The 23,724-nt window shown below is 45.2% G+C and overlaps 1 protein-coding gene across 2 annotated transcripts in view; it reads left to right on the top strand.

The window, feature by feature from the left end:
• The first annotated feature begins 4,152 nt into the window (after positions 1–4,152).
• The window catches only part of TSPAN9 (tetraspanin 9), a 289,499-nt gene continuing 269,927 nt past the window's right edge, over positions 4,153–23,724 (top strand). Inside the window, exon 1 of one of the 2 annotated variants that reach the window (XM_044997258.1) lies at positions 4,153–4,343. The gene's annotated coding sequence lies outside the window, so the exon portion shown is untranslated. The remainder of the gene's footprint in view (positions 4,344–23,724) is intronic. The other variant, XM_044997250.1, reaches the window with a different exon arrangement.

Raw genomic sequence — 23,724 nt, 5'->3', positions numbered from 1 at the left:
CCAGCACCTCCTGCCCCTATCCAACCCCCCAGCCCCCTTACCATGCCACTCAGAACAGCATGTCTGGCAGCCGCGCTGCCCAGCCAGAGCCAGACATGCTGCTGCACTGCTCAGCAGGAGCTGAGCCCTGCCACCCAGAGTGCTGCCTGCGTGGCGGCATGGCTGCGGGGGCTAGCCTCCTCAGCTGGGAGCTCAAGGGCTGGGTAGGATGGTCCCGCGGGTCGGATGTGGCCCCCGGGCCGTAGTTTGCCCACCTCTGGGCTATATGAAGTTTTTGCTGCTTTTCCACTAGCATCCAGGCTGGATGAATCCTACTCCATGGAGAGCTCTCTATTGGGCCTAAGGCATCCAAGAGAGGTAGCTGTCTCCCTGCTACATAGAAGCAAGGAGATATAGTTAGAGGCTCCCCTCTGTCTTAGAGTAAAAATATATTACAGGGTCTTTAGTGGGAATAGCAAGAGACACTGGAAGTGACAGCAGCCAACAGGTTAGCAAGGAGTTTGCCATGTGATATGGCAGCGTAAATGCCAGTGCAGTGGAGGGCCATAGCCATCAGGCCTGCTGATTTCATGGAGCAGGCGGGCAATTGCCACTCTAATTCAGCACTGGGGAGCCTACACCCTGAATGCTGGGTTCAGTTCTGGGCTCCTCAGGACCAGGGAGCTAATTGAATATTTGTGTGGAGAGATTACAAGACTGCCCAGTTGAGCTAAGCAGTAAAGGGGGGTTCCCTGTCTCCAATACCCAGAGTGTGTAAACACCCAGGAGTCAGAGGGGTTATTAAATAGGGTGGCCTAAGGGCAGATGGGGTGGGATTAGTGTAAACACCCAGGAGCCAGAGGGGTTATTAAACCATAGGACTGGAAGGGACCGCAAGAGGTCATCTAGTCCAGTCCCCTGCACTCATGGCAGGACTAAGTATTATCTAGACTATCCCTGACAGGTGTTTGTCTAACCTGCTCTTAAAAATCTCCAATGACAGAGATTCCACAACCCCCCTAGGCAATTTATTCCAGTGCTTAACCACCCTGACAGTTAGGAAGTTTTCCTAATGTCCAACCTAAACCGCCCCTGCTGCTATTTAAGCCCATTGCTTCTTGTCCTATCCTCAGAGGTTAATGAGGACAATTTTTCTCCCTCCTCCTTGTAACAACCTTTTATGTACTTGAAAACTGTTATCATGTCCCCTCTCAGTCCTGTCTTTTCCATACTAAACAAACCCAATTTTTTCAATCTTCCCATTAAAGATAATGGATTTCAAGAAGGCAGACTTTAGCAAACACAAGGAGTTGGTAGGTAAGATCCCGTGGGAAGCAGTCTGAGGGAAAAAATAATTGAAGACAGTTGGGATCATAGGTCGTGTTTTCTAGACCTTTAATCATTTTTGTTGCTCTTCTCTGGACCTTCTCCAATTTGTCTACATCTTTCCTGAAATGTGGCACCCAGAACTGGACACAATACTCCAATTGATGCCTAATCAGCGCAGAGTAGAGCAGAAGAATTACTTCTCATGTCTTGCTTACAATACTCCTGCTAGTACGTCCAAGGATGATGTTTGCTTTTTTTTGCAACAGTGTTACAGAGCTGACTCAAATTTAACTTGCGGTCCACTATGACCCCCAGATCCGTTTCTGCAGTACTCCTTCCTAGGAAGTCATTTCCCATTTTGTATGTGTGTAACTGATTATTCCTTCCTAAGTGCAGTACTTTGCATTTGTCCTTATTGAATTTCATCCTGTTTACTTCAGACCATTTCTCCAGTTTGTCCAGATCATTTTGAATTTTAATCCTATCCTCCAAAGCACTTGCAACCCCTCCCAGCTTGGTGTCATCCACAAACTTTGTAAGTGCATTCTCTATGCCATTAGCTAAATAATTGATAAAGATATTGAACAGAACTGGACCCAGAACTGATCCCTGTGGGACCCCACTCGTTATGCCCTTCCAGCCTGACTGTGAATCACTGATAACTACTCTCTGAGAATGGTTTTCCAACCAGTTCTGCATCCACCTTATAGTAGCTCCAACTAGGTTCCCTAGTTTGTTTATGAGAAGGTCATGTGAGACAGTATCAAAAGCTTTACTAAAGTCAAGATATACCACGTCTACCGCTTCCCCGCCATCTACAAGGCTCGTGTTAGCCTGTCAAAGAAAGCTATCAGGTTGGTTTGACATTTGTTCTTCACAAATCTATCTGTTACTTAACACTTTATTTATTGTCTTCTAGATGTTTGCAAATTGACTGCTTAATTATTTGTGCTATTATCTTTCCCGGTACAGAAGTTAAGTTGACTGGTCTGTAATTCCTCAGGTTGTCCTTATTTAACTTATTTTATAGCTTTGCACTTATTTGCCGTTTTCCAGTCTTCTAGAATCTCACTCATCTTCCATGACTTTTCAAAGATAATCACTAATGGCTCAGATATCTCCGCAGTCAGCCCTTTGAGTATTCTAGGATACATTTCATCAGGCCCTGGTGACTTGAAGACATCTAACTTGTGGAAGTAATTTTTAACTTGTTCTTTCCCTCTTTTAGCCTCTGATCCTACCTCATTTTCACTGACATTCACTATGTTAGACGTCCAATCACCACCAACCTTCTTGGTGAAAACCGAAACAAAGAAGTCATTAAGAACCTCTGCCATTTCCACATTTTCTGTTATTGTTTTTCTTCCCTCATTGAATAACAAGCCTACCCTGTCCTTGGTCTTTCTCTTGCTTCTAATATATTTGTAGAATGTTTTCTTGTTCCCCTTTATGTCTCTGGCTAGTTTGATCGTGTTTTGTGCCTTGGCCTTTCTAATTTTGTCCCTACATACTTGTGTTATTTGTTTATATTCATCCTTTGTAATCTGACCTAGTTTCCAGTTTTTGTAGGACTCTTTTGGATTTTTATATCATTGAAGATTTCCTGGTTAAGCCAGGATGGTCTCTTGCCATACTTCCTATCTTTCCTACGCAATGGGATAGTTTACTCTTGTGCCTTTAATAATATCTCTTTGAAAAACTGCCAACTGTCTTCAATTATTTTTTCCCTCAGACTGCTTCCCACGGGATCTTACCTACCAACTCCTTGTGTTTGCTAAAGTCTGCCTTCTTGAAATCCATTATCTTTATTTTGCTCTTCTCCCGCCTACCATTCCTTACAACCATGAACTCTACCATTTCATAATCACTTTCACCCAAGCTGCCTTCCACTTTCAAATTCTCAAACAGTTCCTCCCCATTTGTCAAAATCAAATCTCTCCCCTAGTATCTTTCTCCACCTTCTGAAATAAAAAAATGATCTCCAATACATTCCAAAATTTGTGCCCTGCTGTGTTATTTTCCCAATAGATGTCTGAGTAGTTGAAGTCCCACATTACCAAGTCCCACACTTTGGATGAGTTTGTTAGTTTAAAAAAAAAGCCTCATTCACCACTTCTTCCTCATTGGGTGGTCTGTGGTATGAGATCACCCTTGTTTTTTACGCCTTTTATTCTTACCCAGAGACTTTCAAAAAGTCTGTTCCTATTTCTATCTCAACTGCAGTCCAAATGTGTACATTTTTAATATAGACAGCAACACTTCCTCCCTTTTGCCCCACCTGTCCTTCCTGTACCCATCACACCAACACTCCAACCATGCCTATTATCCCACCAGGTCTCTGGGATGTGAGAACTAGGGCAGCCTGAGGGCTGACGGGGTGGGATTGGTGCGAAGGAGGCTCCAGCTGGCAGCTGTGGGAAGACCTTTCCCCAGCGAGCGAGCTGTGGGGGAGATGGCCCGCCCAAAGCCCTGCAGCAGGGGCAAGGGAAGGACGTGGCTGAGGGGCCTTGGCAGGCTCCAGTCCCTTCCCGGAGGTGAAAGGGGCCCAGGGTGAGGCGCCGATCCTGGGCCAGGCGACATGGCCGGAGCCCGCTGCCGGCGCCGTGCAGGCTCCAGACTCAGGCCGGCCCCTAGCGTCAGGCAGCAGCGAGCCCGGCCCCCCGGGGCTAAGCGCTCACATGCTCAGGGCCCCTCTGCGGGGCCGGCGCTCGCGGCTCCCTGCCTGTCTGCACCCGCGGGGAACGCCCAGGCTCGGCCCGCCGAGAGCGCCCCGCTCCCCGGGGGAGCAGCACGCCCCGGGAGGGGCCCGGGACACGCTGCTCGCCACCCCCCACCCCGGGCAGAGCGCGGGTTCCCGCTCCGCGGGGCCGCAGCCGGCGCCTCCGCCCGAGCAGCAGCGCCCCCCAGCTCCTCCCCGCTCCGCAAGCCCGGTCCCTCCCCCTGTTTCCGCTGGCAGCAGCCGGAGCCTGGAGCCGCGTCCCGCGGTGCGATCCCAGCTCCCCCAGGACCCGGCCCAGCTTCCCCCCCGGGACCCGGTGAGTCCAACGCCGGCGCTGCAGGGTGGGGAGCGCCTGAGAAAGTTGCGGGCACTTTCTGGCCTGAGCAGTTGGGGAGTGGCAAGCAAGGGGGAGACCAGAGAGGGTGCGCGGGAGGGGGGTCAGTGGGCGAGTTGGGGCAGGGTTAAGCAAGGGGGTGCAGGGCAGAAGCGGATGCAGTGGATAGGGTGGTGCCAGGGGGATAGAAGGGACGTGGCTAGCAGGGAAGGTGCTGGGAGCTCCCAGGAGAGCGGGGTGCAATAGGGGAGAGCCTAGGGGTGTTGTGAAGGGGGATAGGAGCTGCATTGCGGGGCGGGGGGGGGGAGGTGGGTAGGGGCTGATTGCCCCTCTGTACCATGTGGACAAAACAGCCTCTTCTTTTTTTCCGTGCTGGTGTGTGTCTGATTTCCTCCCCCCCCCCCCCCCGAGATAGAAAAGTTAGTGGCAAAAAGAGAAGGGACCAGCCCAACAATGGCTGTGTGTGCTGGGGCCTCTGTGAGCCAGGGGTTGAAGTGCTTGGAATGTTCTATAAACTCTCATGGTGATAATTTTATCCATTTTAAATTCCCCTTGCCCTGAAAATAAGCGTGTTTGAAGTGAAACCTCTTACTACTTATGCACTCAGTCTCTGTGAGAGGGGGTCTGCTCTCTCTCCCCACAATGCTCCTGTATTACTGCAGCACAGGGAGAGATGAGGAACTTCTGTGATGCTCAAGCACAGATCTGATCTAGGGAGCAGAGGCGCTCCTGTAGTACAGGTTAGATTCAGGGGGTGGCACACAGTGAGTTAGAATCAGGGGTTCCCCTATAATGCAGTAGCTCCTGTGGGAAATAGCATGCAGCTGGAGAGAGAATACTGCAGAAGAGGGCTGGCCTGACCATCATACTAACTGTTCTTGGCTTTCTTCTCTGTTTATTTAATGTTTGCTCCCATTTTCCCCTCACACTCAGAGGAAATGTTAAAAAACATTTCTTGTTGGATTTGGGGAAACTTGCTGTTAACTCAGCTCCTGCTGGGGCATGGGAGTTGTTGGAAGGCAGTCAGCTCCTAAGAGAGTCAGATGTATTGGGGATGTGCATAGAAAAAGGGGTTCAGTGGGATAAGGATGGCGTAGGAGGGGGGAAGAGGTATATTTGTGGGCTACAATTGCAATTGGGTTACTTAGCCTCTTTTATTAATGCTGTTGTGTATAGTCATAAGAAGGTATTTCTATGAACTTATGATTAAAGCACAGGACTCAGTGTCAGAACATCCAAGTTCTCTCCCTAACTTTGCCCTGGACTTCCTGTTTGACTTTAGGTCAATCACTTATGGCTTGATTTGGAAAGATACTGAGTGCTCACAGCAGCCACCTACTTCAACAAGGAGTATGGATGCAGAGCAACTGTGAAAAATCATGCCACTAGCTCCCTCTCTGCCTACACCTAATCCTTACCTTCACAATTACTGTTGGTAAAGCTGCCTTTGATGGAAGGTTTTATGTCAGGGTGGGCAAACTTTTTGGTGTGAGGGCCACATCCGGTTTCCAAAATTGTAGGGAGGGCCGGTTAGGGGAGGCTGTGCCTCCCCAAACAGCCAGGTGTGGCCCTGCCCCCTATCCGGCCCCCCTGGAACTCCTGCTCCATCCAACCCCCCCTGTTTCCTGTCCCCTGATGGCCCCCTGGGACCTCTGCCCCATCCACCCCCTCCGCTCCCTGTCCCCTGACTGCCCCCGGAACCCCTGCCCCTGACTACCCCCCGCTGCCCCATCCAACTCCCCCATTCCTTTCTGACTGCCCCTCTGGGAGCCCTGCCCCCATTCAACCCCCCCTGTTCCCTGCTGTCTGACCGCCCCCCCTCACCCCCTCCCAAACTCACCTGCCCTCTATCCAACCCCCCCCCCCCGCACCCCCTTACTGCGCTGCCTGGAGCACCGCTGGCTGGTGGTACTACAGCTGTGCTGCCCGGAGCACCAGGACATGCAGCCGTGCTGCACGGCTGGAGCCAGCCATGCCACTGTGCAGCACAGAGCACTGGGTCAGGCTGTGGCTCTTCAGCTGCGCTGCCCCACAGGAGCTTGCAGCCCCACTGCCCAGAGCATTGTGCTGGTGGCACAGTGAGCTGAGGCTGTGGGGGAGGGGAGCAGCAGGGGAGGGGCTGGGGGGCTAGCCTCCTGTGCCAGGAGCTCAGGGGCTGGATTGGTTGTGGCCCTTGGGCCGTAGTTTGCCCACCTCTGTTTTATGTAAATGCAAGCTGCTGTTGTTTTTGTATGTTTAGTTGCTATATTGAACCTTTTGAGACCCTTCTCTGCAATGATATTGGGTAATTATTGCCAAAGAGGAGGATACAAACAAGCTCTTTAGGTATGGATCACAAGGACAAATTTACAATTCTCAAGACGTTTAAAGTAAATTAAAGTGATGCATGTCAACTTAAAAAAATCATGTTTTAAACAGACATTTCATTACCTGTGCTACTAATAGCACAACCGATTATTAAAAGAGAAAGAATTAAAAAAATGTAATGTACTTGTCATGGTTTTATGCTTGTTTCCTTTTTGCACATTTCTTAGCTTGAATATTGCAACTTAATTGTCACGTTAGCTTCTGCTTATAGATGCTTTCACTTTTGCAGTCTCAGTGCTGCAGTGTTTGGGTTCCAACAGTATAGGCAGAGTTTGTGGCGTGGGACTAGGGTATTCACAGCAAATTCAACCCTTGCTGCAGATTGGTGTTCCAGTAGCCACGCTTCCTTTTAAACAAACTATTTCTGGCCCTCATAGTTGCAAAGAAAACCGTATAAACATGAACAGAATGTAAGCAGCACAGCAGCATCTGCCTGATTCAGACAACTTGAAACAATAGCTCAGAAGTGTGAAATGTCCCATTCATCTTAGTGAGGTGTTAACTCTGAAACCTACAGTCAACATATCAATATTAACTTAGTTCACTGTGGATTATTGTAGCAGAAATACCGAGCGAGTGTGTTTATCCCACAATTTCCTACACTATCCCCCTTGGTGCCAGAAGTGAAGTTATCTCTGCCTAGTTTCCAAATCCTTTAGTTTCCCTGTGACAACTGTGATGCAGTTATGCATTATCAATTTTAAAAAATAAATCGGCAGCACATTGAAAAAAGGAAGTGTGGGAACAGCATAGCTCGTAAGGAATTATTTTGGGGAAGTTGTAAGACCTGCGTTACACAGGAGGTCAGACTACATGATCGCATTGGTCCCTTTTGGCCTAGGAATCTGTGAACTATGAAAACAGCACTGAAACTGCTGCACTGATTGTATGATTCAATTTCATATTTAATTCAGTAAAAACCTCCATTTTAAAATTAATGTGAAGCTGCAGCAGAGTTTCCACCAGAGCACCACAGAATCTAGGGACCTGGCCTCATAGTATAGCTCCATAACTTGCTATGGAGTCCAGGAGTCCTGGACTGTAAGGGATTGCTTGTATAACAACAATTGTAGAAACCTTTCTGTCTCACTTGGGTTTTACAAAATCTCATATTTGTCTAGTTTCACAGTTGGGCTAGTTTACGTTAAGTGTCCCATTAATTTTCTGTATTGCAAGAATGTCCTTAGATTTATTGTTCTGTGAAAAGAACAGAGGTACTTGTGTCTGATCAACCAAAACCAAGTGTGGGGTGGATGATAGTGGTTTTGAGTGTTATAACTAAGACACAAGAGCTGGCACTTCAGTTTATTGATATAGTGCTAATATTGTTAATAAGAGGGTTTCACAAAAATGTCTCCATTTAACCTGTGATAAATCCTGAGTTAGCAGAGTGTATATGCTGGCTGAGAGAGGTGAGAGACTGAGGAATCTATTCATTTGTTTTTGCATTTGAACAAACTGACTTCTTTTAGCAGATCCAATGCAGCAACACGGGGCAAGGAAACTTAGCTTAAGTGCCTTTTCTGGAGGTGTTTATATTCTCTTCCTCAACACTTCAGTACAGAGCATATAGACAGTACAATATGGTGTTTAGTTCTTGAAGTGGGTGGTGGTAGAAGTGAAGACTTTGATGCTGGGGGGAATATCTGCTGTGAATTTTTCTTTAATACATGTCATGAGCAACCTAGTCCATTCCAAAGGTGAAAGTTTACCTCTTCAGAACAATTTTTTTGAGTCTTCAGAACAAGTAATCTCAGGAAAGGCTGGTTTAGCAGCATCCAGAAGGATGACTGCATCAGAGAAGGGGGAATTGTCCCATCCTTCCTTCAGCACATCCCGGCTTTCTCCCTAGAACCCACTGTGAGGAGTGTTCCAACTTCAGTTTTATAAGAACTAAAATCGTCAGTTGGAAGAAATACAGACTTGTTCCTTAGTCTGAGATGTTTCTCTTCTAAAACTACTGGATGAAAAAGTACAGGTATGTGTTCTTGGTGCAGGAAAGGGCACTCCTCAACTCCTCACTCCCATTTGCACTCCCCGGCAGACTGTGTCCTGAAACCTTCCGTCCAAGTCCCTCTCTGGCTCTCCCACTGGATTTTCCTGTTCTCTCAGAATAAAACCTTCACGCTCCTTTACAATCAGTTCAGTGTCCCTTAGTGGAGGGCTGTCATACCAGGAGAAACTTTAAAACTGCACTTGGTCATCTTGCTGTACTTCTGAGACACATTTTCTGCAGTGTGTGCGCAATAAGGCAGGGCACTCTGGTCTCTCTTGAGCAGAGGGTTAATTCTAGCTCATCAACTCCTTCTCCTGGCACAGGTGTTTATGGGAAGGTCATAGAGCAGGGCTAGTCAATTGTTTTTTGTCAAGGTCCAAATTTCTTGGTCAAGGTTTAGCCAATGTCCAGATGTCAGAAAAATAATAAAAAAAGAAAGTAAATAAAAAGATTTTGGGGGCCGTTCAAAAGTGTCTGGCAGTCCAGATTTGGTCTGCAGTCCACCTATTGACTACTCCTGTCATAGAGTGTCTGTTCGGGTGCTATTTTGGAAGATTTGGCTCTGCATCTGGTAGGAATTGGTCTGAAAGCAACCCGAAGTTTAGAGAATACGTGTGTGACCAGGGTTCCAGGTGAGCCACACTGAGGTTACTCGGGGCAAACTGCAAAGAATGGGGCTGACAATCCCAAAAGCTTGTGGATATTCCAATACTTAGATTTACCAAGCCAGTGCAAAACAGCTTCTACGCTACCTTACTGGTTGCACAGAAACCAAAACATAGTTCCCTTATAGCAACTCAGCCTTGGGCTTCCTCCCAGACACCCAAGTCCAATATGATGATTACTGAAAATCTTATTCATCATATAAGAAAGTTCCACCAATCCTAAAAGATCAGACACATTACCTCCCAAGTTAATGAATATTTAAGATTTTACCTAAATACATGTTTACAGCCAATTCTTATTAACTAAACTAAAATTTATTAAAAAAGAGTGTGTGTATTGGTTAAAAGACCAGTATACCTACAGACACGAGTACAGTTCTGAGATCAGTTTCATAGTAGAGATGGTGAGCTTTGTAGTTGCAAAGAGTTCTTTCAGAATTAGTCCATAGGTTATAGTCCAGTGGTCATTTGTCTAGTCCAGTGTCCATGTTCAGGGTGACCCAGGTGGGTCTGAAGATCTCAAGCTTCCCCTGTATAAAGCATCAGGCTGATCTGAAATAAAAAGGATCAGTACCAAAGAGACCTTTATACAGTTCCAGGTCTTCTCTTGACAGCACGGAGTCCTTAGGTGAACAACAGGCAATCATCCTTTGAAGTAGACCTATTTCCTAAGCATCAGTGGTAATTAGCTACACAGATTAACATAAGGCAATTGCCTGTTTTTCACCATTCACAGGTGATTTGCTATATGTTTCAAAGAGAGATCAATACAGTGATATCACTATATTTAAATTTTATGATCTCCGAATTAGCAGAATACAGCATAGACAGGAACTGTTTGATTACATTGTCAGCTTCTAACAATATATATGGAGATATGCCTATCTCATAGAGCTGGAAGTGACCCTGAAGGGTCATTGAGTCCAGCCCCCTGCCTTCACTAGGCAGGACCAAGTACTGATTTTGCCCTAGGTCCCTAAGTGGCCCGCTCAAGGATTGGAACTCACAACCCTAGGTGTAGCAGGCCAATGCTCAAACCACTGAGCTATCCCTCTCCCCTGAATATATATGTAAACACACAAAACCACAAACATTATCTACCAATTATCAGAGGGGTAGCCGTGTTAGTCTGGTTCTGTAGAAGCAGCAAAGAATCCTGTGGCACCTTATAGACTAACAGACGTTTTGCAGCATGAGCTTTCGTGGGTGAATACCCACTTCTTCGGATGCAAGCAGTGGAAATTTCCAGGGGCAGGTGTGTATATATAAGCAAGCAAGAAGCAAGCTAGAGATAACGAGGTTAGATCAATCAGGGAGGATGAGGCCCTGTTCCAGCAGCTGAGGTGTGAAAACCAAGGGAGGAGAAACTGGTTCTGTAATTGGCAAGCCATTCACAGTCTTTGTTTAGTCCTAAGCTGATGGTGTTAAATTTGCAGATGAACTGGAGCTCAGCATCAGAGGGGTAGCCGTGTTAGTCTGGTTCTGTAGAAGCAGCAAAGAATCCTGTGGCACCTTATAGACTAACAGACGTTTTGCAGCTCAGCAGTTACTCTTTGAAGTCTGGTCCTAAAGTTTTTTTTTTGCTGTAGGATGGCCACCTTAAAGTCTGCTATTGTGTGGCCAGGGAGGTTGAAGTGTTCTCCTACAGGTTTTTGTATATTGCCATTCCTAATGTCTGATTTGTGTCCATTTATCCTTTTCCTTAGAGACTGTCCAGTTTGGCCAATGTACATAGCAGAGGGGCATTGGTGGCATATATTACATTGGTGGACGTGCAGGTGAATGAACCGGTGATGGTGTGGCTGATCTGGTTAGGTCCTGTGATGGTGTTGCTGGTGTAGATATGTGGGCAGAGTTGGCATCGAGGTTTGTTGCATGGGTTGGTTCCTGAGCTAGAGTTACTATGGTGCGGTGTGCAGTTGTTGGTGAGAATATGCTTCAGGTTGGCAGGTTGTCTGTGGGCGAGGACTGGCCTGCCACCCAAGGCCTGTGAAAGTGTGGGATCATTGTCCAGGATGGGTTGTAGATCCCTGATGATGCGTTGGAGGGGTTTGAGCTGGGGACTGTATGTGATGGCCAGTGGAGTCCTGTTGGTTTCTTTCTTGGGTTTGTCTTGCAGTAGGAGGCTTCTGGGTACACATCTGGCTCTGTTGATCTGTTTCCTTATTTCCTCGTGTGGGTACTGTAGTCTTGAGAATGCTTGGTGGAGATTTTCTAGGTGTTGGTCTCTGTCTGCGGGGTTAGAGCAGATACGGTTGTACCTCAGTGCTTGGCTGTAGACAATGGATCTTGTGGTGTGCCCGGGATGGAAGCTGGAGGCATGAAGGTAGGCATAGCGGTCGGTAGGTTTTCAGTATAGGGTGGTGTTAATGTGACCACCACTTATTTGCACCGTGGTGTCTAGGAAGTGGACCTCCCGTGTAGATAGGTCCAGGCTGAGGTTGATGGAGGGGTGGAAGCTGTTGAAATCATGGTGGAATTTTTCCAGAGTCTCCTTCCCATGGGTCCAGATGATGATGTCATCAATGTAGCGTAGGTAGAGAAGGGGCATGAGTGGATGGGAGCTGAGGGAGCGTTGTTCCAGGTCGGCCATAAAAATATTGGCATATTGTGGGGCCATGCGGGTGCCCATAGCGGTGCCACTGATCTGGAGATATATATTGTCATTAAATTTGAAATAGTTGTGTGTGAGGATAAAGGCACAGAGCTCAGCAACCAGTTGTGCTGTGGCATCATCAGGGATACTGTTCCTGACAGCTTGTATTCCATCAGTGTGTGGGATGTTTGTGTAGAGAGCCTCTACATCCATGGTGGCTAGGATGGTGTTTTCTGGAAGGTCACCAATGCATTGTAGTTTCCTCAGGAAATCAGTGGTGTCACGGAGATAGCTGGGAGTGCTGGTAACATAGGGTCTGAGTAGAGAGTCCACATATCCAGACAGTCCTTCAGTGAGAGTTCCAATGCCAGAGATGATGGGGCGTCCAGGATTTCCGGGTTTGTGGATCTTGGGTAGTAGATAGAATAACCCTGGTCGGGGTTCTAAGGGTATGTTGATTTGTTCCGGTGTTAGTGTAGGGAGTGTCCTGAGTAGATGGTGCAGTTTCTTAGTGTATTCCTCAGTGGGATCTGAGGGAAGTAGCCTGTAGAATTTGATGTTGGAGAGTTGTCTGGCGGCCTCCTTTTGGTAGTCAGACCTGTTCATGATGACAACAGCACCTCCTTTATCAGCCTCTTTGATTATAATGTCAGGATGGTTTCTGAGGCTGTGGATGGCATTGCGTTCTGCACGACTTAGGTTGTGAGGCAAGCGATGTTGTTTTTCCACAATTTCTGCCTGTGCACGTCGGCGGAAGCATTCAATGTATAGGTCCAGACTGTCATTTCGACCCTCAGGAGGAGTCCATGTGGAGTTCTTCTTCTTGTGCTGTTGGTGGGAGGGTAACTGTGTATCAGTGCGCTGTTCAGTGTTGTCCTGGAAGTATTCTTTGAGTCGGAGACGGTGAAAGTAGGCTTCCAGATCGCCGCAGAACTGTATCATGTTGGTGGGGGTGGCAGGGCAGAAAGAGAGTCCCCGAGATAGGACAGACTGTTCTTCTGGGCTGAGTGTGTGGCTGGATAGATTGACGATATTGCTGGGTGGGTTAGGGGTATCACGGTTGTGGCCCCATGTGGCAGGTAGGAGTTTAGACAGCTTACAGTCCTTTTTCCTTTTTAGAGAGGTGAAGTGGGTAATGTAGATCTCCTGTCTTATTTTAGTGAAGTCCGTTTGTATGGAAGTTTGGTTATTGATGAGAGTCTCTAGGTTGGAGAGCTCTTTTTTGATGTTTTCCTGTTTGCTGTATAGGATGCTGATCAGGTGATTCCTCAGTTTCTTAGATAGAGTACGGCATAATCTCTCACTGTGGTCTGTGTAGTATGTAGATAGCAGTGGATTTTTTACCTTTAGTCCATTAGGTATGATGTCCATCCGTTTACATTTGGAAAGGAAGATGATATCCGTCTGTATCCAGATCAGCCACACCATCACCGGTTCATTCACCTGCACGCCCACCAATGTAATATATGCCAGCAATGCCCTTCTGCTATGTACATCGGCCAAACTGGACAGTCTCTAAGGAAAAGGATAAATGGACACAAATCAGACATTAGGAAAGGCAATATACAAAAACCTGTAGGAGAACACTTCAACCTCCCTGGCCACACAATAGCAGATTTTAAGGTGGCCATCCTACAGCAAAAAAACTTTAGGACCAGACTTCAAAGAGAAACTGCTGAGCTCCAGTTCATCTGCAAATTTAATACCATCAGTTTAGGACTAAACAAAGACTGTGAATGGCTTGCCAATTACAGAACCAGTTTCTCCTCCCTTGGTTTTCACACCTCAGCTGCTGGAACAGGGCCTCATCCTCCCTGATTGATCTAACCTCGTTATCTCTAGCTTGCTTCTTGCTTGCTTATATATACACACCTGCCCCTGGAAATTTCCACTGCTTGCATCCGAAGAAGTGGGTATTCACCCACGAAAGCTCATGCTGCCAAACGTCTGTTAGTCTATAAGGTGCCACAGGATTCTTTGCATTATCTACCAATATGTCCCTAAAGATTGAATTTGGGTAATTTATCCTGCAGGATTCTTAACCCTTTCTGGCCATGTGTCACAACTTGTTTTTAGGCTATGTTAAACAAATTTTTCTGATGTTCCAAACACTTGAGCCCATCAGTAAAAAATCTTGAGGAATAGATCTTGGTGACTTAGTCAGACTCTAGTCCCTGCAGTAAGATGCACACAGGCAGACACTTGAACCCAGGGAGAACTCCCCTATCTATAAACAAACTGGAACTGATTCCACTGTCTTTTTCTGTAATCTGAAGGAAATGCAGAAAGCAAAAATTGGGCATAGATGGTGACAAGTGAACTGGATTTTTAAAATTCTGTTACTGAACATAGCACCTTAGATGTATCTGAAATATTTGTTTTACAACATGTAAACTTTTAGTTACATTGTGCCTATGCATAATACTTCTGCCTTAAGTCCCCTAAATGTGAATCTAAATTGAAGAAACTGTCTTTGCAACAGTAGCAATGGAAAGATCCCTCTTTGTTAGATGAAGTATGTGAAGGGTGTAAACAGGAGGCAGGGGCATTATTTAGTGAGATACATGGGTTTTATAACTAAGATCAAGAGGAAGATATTAAGAAAGGGAAAATTTAGCCTGAACATCAGAAAAAACTTCCTGAGTGAGGGCTTGGCTACACTTACAAATTTGCAGCGCTGCAGCAGGGTGTGAAAACACACCCTCTGCAGCGCTGCAAATTGCGGCGCTACAAAGCGCCAGTGTAGTCAAAGCCCCAGCGCTGGGAGCCGCGCTCCCAGCGCTGTCCGTTATTCCCCACAGGGAGGTGAAGTACGGACAGCGCTGGGAGAGTTTTCTCCCAGCGCTGGCGCTTTGACTACACTTAGCGCTTCAAAGCGCTGCCGCGGCAGCGCTTTGAAATGCAAGTGTAGCCAAAGCCTGAGATGTAGTAGGCCAGGGGTTCTCAGACTTTTGTACTGGTGACCCCTTTCACATAGTAAGCCTCTGAGTGCGACCCCCCCTTATACATTAAAACATTTAAAAAATATATTTAACATGTGCTAGACCCAGGCCAGTTGGGTATAGCAGAAGGCAGATATACTGGCCACTGGATTAACAGTTTTCTGTTCCCTGACTGACCAGAGCAGGGGCTGCTCCAGGTTAATGAGAACACCTGACTCTAATTAACCTGCAAAGAGTCAGGTGAGACCATTAAGCTAATGTGACCACCTGACTCTAATTAAGGCCCTGCTGATACTATAAAAAGGGCTCACTCCAGTCAGGCAGAGGAGAGGAAGTGTGGCTGAAGGGCTGGTTAATGAAGACACCCTCAAACCATCGGTAAGGGAGAAGCAGGAGAGCTGTGGCCCAGGGTAATGTAGCAACTCTGGTAGTGAAAGGTTGGCTGCTAACAGCTGCTACCATTAGGGTCCCTGGGCTGGCATCCAGAGTAGAGGGTGGGCCCAGGTTCCCCCCAACCCACCACTACAGGAACATCTCCTGGGAGGGGAAGTCAGGCCCCTGTCAGGACAGGAGGCTAAACTGTTCTGAAATAAGCCCCAGGGACAACAGAGACTGTGGGAGTTCTCTCACCAACCTCCTTGCTGGCCTATGATGAAAAGGGCTCAGTAGACTGTAACCCTGGCCCTAGAGAGCGAAGGGCTACGTGGAGGGTCACAGTGAGCCACTGAGGCTAGCATAAACCGCCTAGAAGTGCAGAACCCATGGGGGCAAGGTCAGAGCTCTGCCACAAACACCATTATAAATGCTGGAGACAAAGCAGGGTTTGGGGTGGAGGCTGACAGCTTGTGACCCCCCCCCCGGTAATAACCTCACAACCCCCTGAGGGGTCCTGCCACCCACTTTGAGAACCCCTGTAGTAGGCTGTCATCTGGTCTCCCAAGGGAAGGTTAGTAGCCCCATTGTTCAGGACTCTGAAAGCTAGGCCGAGAAACACTAGAACATATACTAGAATGATCCTGCATTGGCCTCAAGGAGATGAGATGAACAAGATGATTAACTCTTATGGTTCTTTAAAAAGGGGAAAAAAAGCATGAAGCTTAGTATTTCTGTTCAGTTATCTGATATACTTTACAACGATAACATTGCAGCAATAGTGTCTGTTAAAAGGACTGTCATGTTTTTTAAGAACCACAATAGGAATGTTTGCATGATACATTTTAAATTCCTTTGAAAGGATTTTTGTTTCCCTTTTGGATGTAAAGGGTTTCCCTGAAGCATTTGTAACTGAAAGCTTACAGCACTGGATTGATGTCTGGCACTTCTGAAGGTGGAAGTGACTAATAGCTGGGAGTCTGCTTTCATTGTCCATGCTGAGAAAAATACAAAAAGGAAACCAAGAGCATTAAATATTGAAAAGTAAATTGCATTTCTAAGGCCTGCCCACACAGTTTTTTGTACTAATTTAACTGTCAATTGGGGTGTGTGTGTGATTTTTTTATACTGATATTGTTAAAGCAGTTACAGTGCCCTGGTGTGGGTGTAGATTTATCACTATCCTTATCAAGGTCCCTATGCTGACCTAATTTATTCCCCTGATGAGCTATATTCAGCAGAAGCATCTTTATACGGGTATAAGTGCATCCACCCTAGAGGGTTGCACTACTTTAACAGTATGTTTCTAATCTAAACCAATATATTTAAAGCAGTATACAAAGTGTGTGTAGACTATCCTTAAAATTCTCTGACTTCTAATAACCCAAGCGCCCGGTCCTTTGAAATTTAATACTGAACATTGTCTCTTTCATGGTAGTGTTCATTGCCGTGAACACTATTTGTAGTATTGTTTGCAGGATCACCCTAAATTGGTGTTAAACACAGGCAAAGAGGCTTTTTGGGATGACTTTTTTTTTTTTAACCTTTAAAATTGGGGAGGGTAATGGAGAATGCCCTTTGAAACTCCTGTTTTGTTTATAACTCTCACCATTTTCATCAAAAGTTTTTCATACTTTAATTTGGAACAAGGATGGCTGTGTTTGACTTGTTTTACATTTTAAACAATTGTACGCTTTTCTTGGCATTCACTTGTCTCAAAGCCAGCTTCATTTCGTACTTTATACTGAAAACGTAACTCCATGTGAGTGAGGAACAATTGTTTTTCCCTGTTTGAAGAAACTGGGATTTGATATACTGTAACTGACGTTATGAAGGTTTGGAAACTGTGTGCTAATAATATCTAGCATGTTCATTTCCTTATTGAGTCAAGGACAACATGCAGGGTATTATTTATACGTATTTGAGAGCACTTCGGAAAAATTCTGTCAGGCGGTTGGGATACTTCTCTTGAGTGAGGGGAACTTCACTCTGAAATTATTCAGAATAAGCTTGTATTTAAAATAAAACCACGTTTCTAGCCTGTAGGATAGCAAAGATAACCTTCCAAATATGAATAGTTTAAACGATGCAGTATCTTATTGCTAAGTCTGCCCACATGCAGCTCCTGTGCCTCCACAGCCTCCCCAAGCTTTGCCAAGCAGCGTTGGTGTGGAATTAAGAAAACGGGTGGACTATTACCAGAAGGGTGGACATAGATTCAGACTTGAAGGTCAGAAGGGACCATCGTGGTCATCTAGTCTGACCTACCGCACATTGCAGGCCACAGAACTTTGCCACCCACTCCTGTAATAGACCCCTAACCTCTGGGTGAGTTACTGAAGTCCTCAAATCATGGCTTAAAGTAATGGTTCAAAACCTATTTACCATTATGGGCTGCATATGCAGGTCTCTGTGTGTTATGTGGGCCACATCCACACAATACACATACTACCTGTATGACTCTGAGGCTGTCACATGGGCCGTGGCTGTGTGCTGATTGGGTCACGGATTGAGAACCACTGGTTTAAAGACTTCCAAGTTACATAAAATCTACACTAGTTTAAACCTGCAAGTGACCGTGCCCCATGCTGCAGAGGAAGGCGAAAATCCCCCAGGGTCTCTGCCAGTCAGACCCCGGTGAAAATTCCTTCCTAACCTCAAATATGATGATCAGTTAGATCCTGAGCATGTGGACAAGACCTACCAGCTAGACACTTGAGAGAGAATTCTCTGTAGTAACTTGGAGCCGCCCTCCTCTGGTGTCCTGTTGCCAGCTGTTGGGGATTTTTGCTACTGGCAGTCACCTATGAGCCACATGCTATCATAGACAGTCTTGTCATATCATCCCCTCCCTAAACTTATTAAGCTCAGGTCTTAAAGCCAGTTCGTTTTTTTGTCCCCACTGCTCCCCTTGGAAGGCTGTTCCAGAACTTCATTCATCTGATTGTTAGAAACCTTTAATTTGGAGCCTAAACTTCTTGATGGCCAGTTTGTATCCATTTGTTTTTGTGTCAATACTGTCCTTAATTTAAATAACTCCTCTCCCTCTCTGGTATTTATCCCTCTGATGCATTTGTAGAGAGCAATCATGTCTCCCCTCAGTCTTCTTTTGGTTAGGCTAAACAAGCCAAATTCTTTGAGTCTCCTCTCATAAGACAGGTTTTCCATTCCTCGGATTATCCTAGTGGCCCTTCTCTGCAGCTGTTCCAGTTTGAACTTGTCTTTCTGAAACATGGAAGACCAGAATTGCACACATTATTCCAGATGAGATCTCACCAATGCCCTTGTATAATGGCACTAATGCTTCCCTGGCTCTACTGGAAATACCCTGCCTGATGCATCCTAGGACTGGATTAGTGTTTTTCTCAGCTGCATCACTTAGACTTCTCATAGTCATTTTATGATCAACCAATACACTCAGGTGGTCTTCCTGCTCTTTTGCTTCCAACTGGTAAATCTCCAGCTTAGAGTAAAAATTACTGTTGTTAGTCCCTAAATGCATGACTTTGCACTATTAAATTTCATCTAATTTCTATTACTTCAGTTTACAAGATCATCCACATCTTCTAGTACGATAGTCTAGTCCTCCTCTGTATTGGCAATACCTCCCAACTTTGTGTCGTCTACACACTTTGTTAGCGCACACCCACTTTTTGCACCAAGGTCAGTAATAAAAATGTTAAATGAGATTGGTCCTAAGACTGGTCCCTGAGGAACTCTACTAGGAACCTCCCTCCAGCCTGACAGTTCACCTTTCAGTATGACCCATTGTAGTCTCTCCTTAATCAGTTCTTTATCCACCTTTCAGTTCTCATATTAATCCCCATCTCCAATTTAACTAATAATTTCTCATGTGGAACTGTATCAAATGCCTTACTGAAATCCATTGTCTAAATCAGTTATCTTCTCAAAGAAGGTGATCAGGTTGCTATGGTGTGATCTACCTTTTGTAAAGCCATGTTCTATTTTATCCTAATTACTATTCACCTCTATGTCCTTAACTACTTTCTCCTTCAAAATTTGTTCCAAGACCTTGCATACAATTGAAGTCAAACTAACAGGTCTTTAGTTTCCTGGTTCACTTTTCCCCTCGTTCTTAAAAATAGGAATTATATTAGCAATTCTCCAGTCATAGGGTACAACCCCTTAGTTTATAGATTAATTAAAAATCATTGCTATTGGGCTTGCAAGCTCCTATGTCAGTTTCATTAATATTCTAGGATGGAGATTGTCTGGGCCTGCTGATTTAGTTTCATCAAGCTGTTTGAGTTTGACTTCCACCTCAGATGAGGATACAGAGATAGAAATTACCACATTCCCATTAGCTATACTACCACTACACCCAAACTCTTCATTAGCCTCATTAAAAGCTGAGGCAAAGTATTTGTGTAGGTGTTGGGTCATACCTCAATGATCTTTAATCTCCACCCCATCCTCAGTGCTTCTTTCCTTGTTTTCTTTTTATCTACATGGTGAAAGAATCTCTTTTACTTTTTGTTCCAATTCTGACTTCTGGTAGGTTTCACTTTCTCTACACTTTCTGACCTCCAAGAGGACACTTTCCTTTCAGATCCATCCCATCTTCTAATCATTTTAGGCTTTCTGCTTTCTCTTAATTGTTTGAGATGCTTGGTAATCCAAATTGGTCTGCAACCTTTCCTTGTGATTTTTTTTTCCTCCCTTGCTTGGGATGCAGGCTTCAGATAGTGTCTGCAACTTTGACTTAAAGTAATTCCAAGTTTCCTCCACATTCAGATCCTTTAGTTCTTCAGTCCAGTCCACTTCCCTAACTAATTCCCTTAATTTTTTAAAGTTAGCTCTTTTGAAATCAAGCAGTGGAACTGTCAAGAATCATGTCAGTTTCATAGTAGTGGTGCTGCTATTGCTTGGGAAAGTTCTAAGTAGCAGTAGAAGCAGGAACTGCAGTTATTCATATGGAGCAAAGAGAACCTAAAAAGACAAGCTGGAGGAGGGATGGATTAGTAGACACCCTCTTTGCCCTCCTCTCCCGCTCAGCCTCTTCTTTTCAACAGCTAGGAAGTTCTGGGGGGTGTGGTAGAAAAGAGTCGGAGTTCCTTTTTTCTTCCAGCAGCTAGAGCAGTGTAGAATGTGGAACTTCAAATGTATTAGACACCTACTAGGCAGCCAGTGACTCATGGGGAAAGATGGGGGCGCCCCCATGTGGACAGGGTAAAGGAACAGCACTCTGAGAGAAATCCCAGCACATTGCCACCTAGCCAGCAGTTGACAATGACAGAGGCTGCGTTTCTCACCAGGGTGTTGTCCCCATTTTACCAAATCCCCTGCCTTAAGAAACTTTGAGGTGGGGAAAACACAGGACAACAGTTCAGGTGAAGGAGGGTGTGAAGAGATTATTTGGGTAGGAAATCATGGTAAGAATGGGATTTTGGATGGTGTGCTAGACTTAAACTCATTGTCTGAGAACAGTGCATTTCAACCTTTTCCATATCACATCATCCCTCCTCGGGGCCACCTTCTCATTTAACAGTATGGGAAGGGCAGGATGAAAACCCCTAACCTAGAATGCAGGAGTAAATATCTAACCCTATGTACAATACTTTAGTATGCTGGGTGGCACTTTACGCTACCTGTGCAGAGGGGTCAGATGTGTGACATAACAAAGGGGTTACTGAAATTGAATGTTGCTATGCATGATTATTTGAGATATTAGTCTCTACATTAAAGGGACACTATCAGTTTGATACTGAACATTTAAAAGTAGTGTCACAGGTAGGGGGCATCTGCTAGTATCTTCATTTATGAGAACGGAGAGAGTGAGCAAGCTTAGTGAAATTGTCACCCCACCGCAAAGTGTAAGGAGTGAAAATAGAACAGTGTGCTTTCACTTTCTGCTTCTGCACTAGCACAGTGCAGCAAGGTTTGAATCACAGACATTGCTGGAGGAATGTTTAAAGATGTGCATTCACAGAGTGCTTGTCTTTATTAGGAAATATGTTCAAACATGGGTGGGAGGAGTTCTTAGTGAACTTGATGCTGACCCTGAGTGTCTGGTCCTTGTAGATAAGGTCAGGTCACAGTGATCATTCTGTCATCTAACTTGGCTCTTCCCAACCCACTGCAAAATCTCAGTTGTATTTGAAATAGTTGCTTTGGTTTAAAAATTCACCACTCTGTTTCTAAAAATTTAACATTGAAACATGTCTCTGCGCTGTCAGATAAAAAGCCCTTTTGTCTGAAAATCAACTATAACTGAAAGAATAGGGGAAACAAATCATTTTCCTCAGTTTGCTTTGTGCTTTTGAAAACACTGTGTATAATCAGTTTTGCCTGATTTTGGTGTGTGTGTGTGTTTCTCTCAACAAACTGGGAAAGAAAATTCCTTAAAAAAATAAAAAGTGATTCTAAAACCACAAAAAAACTTGTAGTGGGACACAGAGGTGGATATAGTACTGATGCTATTCATAATACACTTTGGAGTTGCCAATCTGTTTAAGATGAAACTGTCTCTTTAAAAGAAACCCCTCCCCCCAACTTTTTGTTGGTGGATGAGCTTTTTTGGTGAACTTTCTTCTCCTGTCAGTTCAGCAACAGAAACCTAACAATATTCCTAGTGCTGGATCTGATCCTGTCGACTTCAATTATGTTGCGTAATCACAAGCGGATCACATTGGCTTACAGAGTATTACATACACTGGGGAAAAAAACTTATGATTTGTCAACTAGAAAATAAAATTGGTAGAGAGACTCTTTTTTTTTTTTTTCCTCCAGTTTTTCTCTGTACTCAAGAATAGAAATACAATAAAATGAAGGGATGGGGGAGCAGGTTTAATGGGGAAATCCAATAGCAGTTTGTTTCCATTTAATAAACAAACCTTTCTTGTGCAGTTTCCACAGAGAGCAGGGAAATATTCACAAAGGAATAATCATTGTTAAACATCATCCTGTGACTGATTTTTACTGGAGGAAGCACCTGAAATCCTCATTAATTGTGTAAAGTGAGCACCACAGAGTTGGCATACCTCTGTTTGGGCCATGGCTCAGTTTGCCCTTCTCTAGCAGTGGTTTGGGTTTAATTACACTCTGGAATTTCCAAACCACCTGAGCATGGTTTAATAAGTCTCAAACAGCACCATCCCTCCTGGAGGCAGGTTTAATAACACCACAAAATCTTTCCAACAGTCATACAAGAGACCCACCCATCCTGAGCCTGTTTCACTTATGGCTCCTTCTAACCAGATTATTCTAATCCTGAAATCTCTCCACCTTCCCCATTAACTTGGTTCAGCTGTCACCCTCCCTAGTAAGGGTGGTGCCCCCTGTGGTGCTCCAACAGCCCGTTTCCTCTGTGGAGAGACCCAAAGGTAGCACCTACCCCATGCAGGTGGCTCTTAGACTGATCAGCAGGCCCTGCCTTGATCTCAGCTTGGTCCTGTTACCCTTACCTCCCCCTGCCAGATTACATCCCCGCCCCATCTCCCCTCCCCTCCATCAGTCCCTTTTTAAAGAGCTGAGGTTCTGTGATAGAAGAGCGGGATCATCCCTAAGCTTAAAGGGCCAGCACCCTTTTACAGTAAGGCTACTGTTTGCCAGTTTTGGTATTTTCTCCAGCACTTTCACATTCAACCACAAAGGGGAAACCAGACTAGCTGATTCCTTTATAATAAATCCAGTTGGCTTTAAAAACAAGTGGATTTAAAAAAATGTTGCTAAAAATGCAGCTTTGCGCTTACATTTTTGATGCAAGGATCTGAGTTCTTTTGCCAACATCAGCACTCAGCAAATGAGAGTAAAATATCTGAGTATTTGACACCACTGATTAAGTGAGGTGTCAGCACCCTCATTTTAATGTTAGGAAATGGAGGCACAAAGAGGTTAAGTGACTTGCCCAGCTTCCCACAGACGTTAGCTGGGGAAGTTGGCTGCCAGTTCCCTCTGCTTGAACTACTAGACCACACTCTCGTTTCTCTTTGGAGGCCTGTATGTTGAGAGGGATGCAGGATGTATTTGTTTTTACTTATAAAATGCACTCATTCCATGCTTCATGCCTAAAATACCACAGCAATAGTCTGCTGCCCTTTAGTCAGGGTTTAAATAGCAGCTTGACTGGCCCTGATGGCGTTAGTTCAAGGCATCCATTTAAAACAAAAACAACTTCATTTGCCCTTGGGACATGATTTGAGTAGCGGGAAGAAGCATATGCCATTTTGTACATGTCTAAGTATGGTGATGTGCCCTCTGGCTTTCAGGAGAAAGGTGTTATCAAGCATTGGGCCCCATGTAAGAGAGAACATCCACACCTTCTAGGTTCTGCAAGTCCTTTACTGTTATGGATCATGGCTGACCATGTAATCCCTTGCTCCAGCCCTCTTTCCCTGCCTTAGCTCTTCAGCTCCATCTGCTTGTATGAATTACCTCCCTTCCTCCTCATTGTGCACATTACCAC

The sequence above is a fragment of the Mauremys mutica genome, chromosome 1, assembly GCF_020497125.1.
Source record: "Mauremys mutica isolate MM-2020 ecotype Southern chromosome 1, ASM2049712v1, whole genome shotgun sequence".
NCBI lineage: Eukaryota > Metazoa > Chordata > Testudines > Geoemydidae > Mauremys > Mauremys mutica.
Note: the sequence above shows the minus strand (reverse complement) of the source record. Positions and strands in the feature narration are given on the sequence as shown.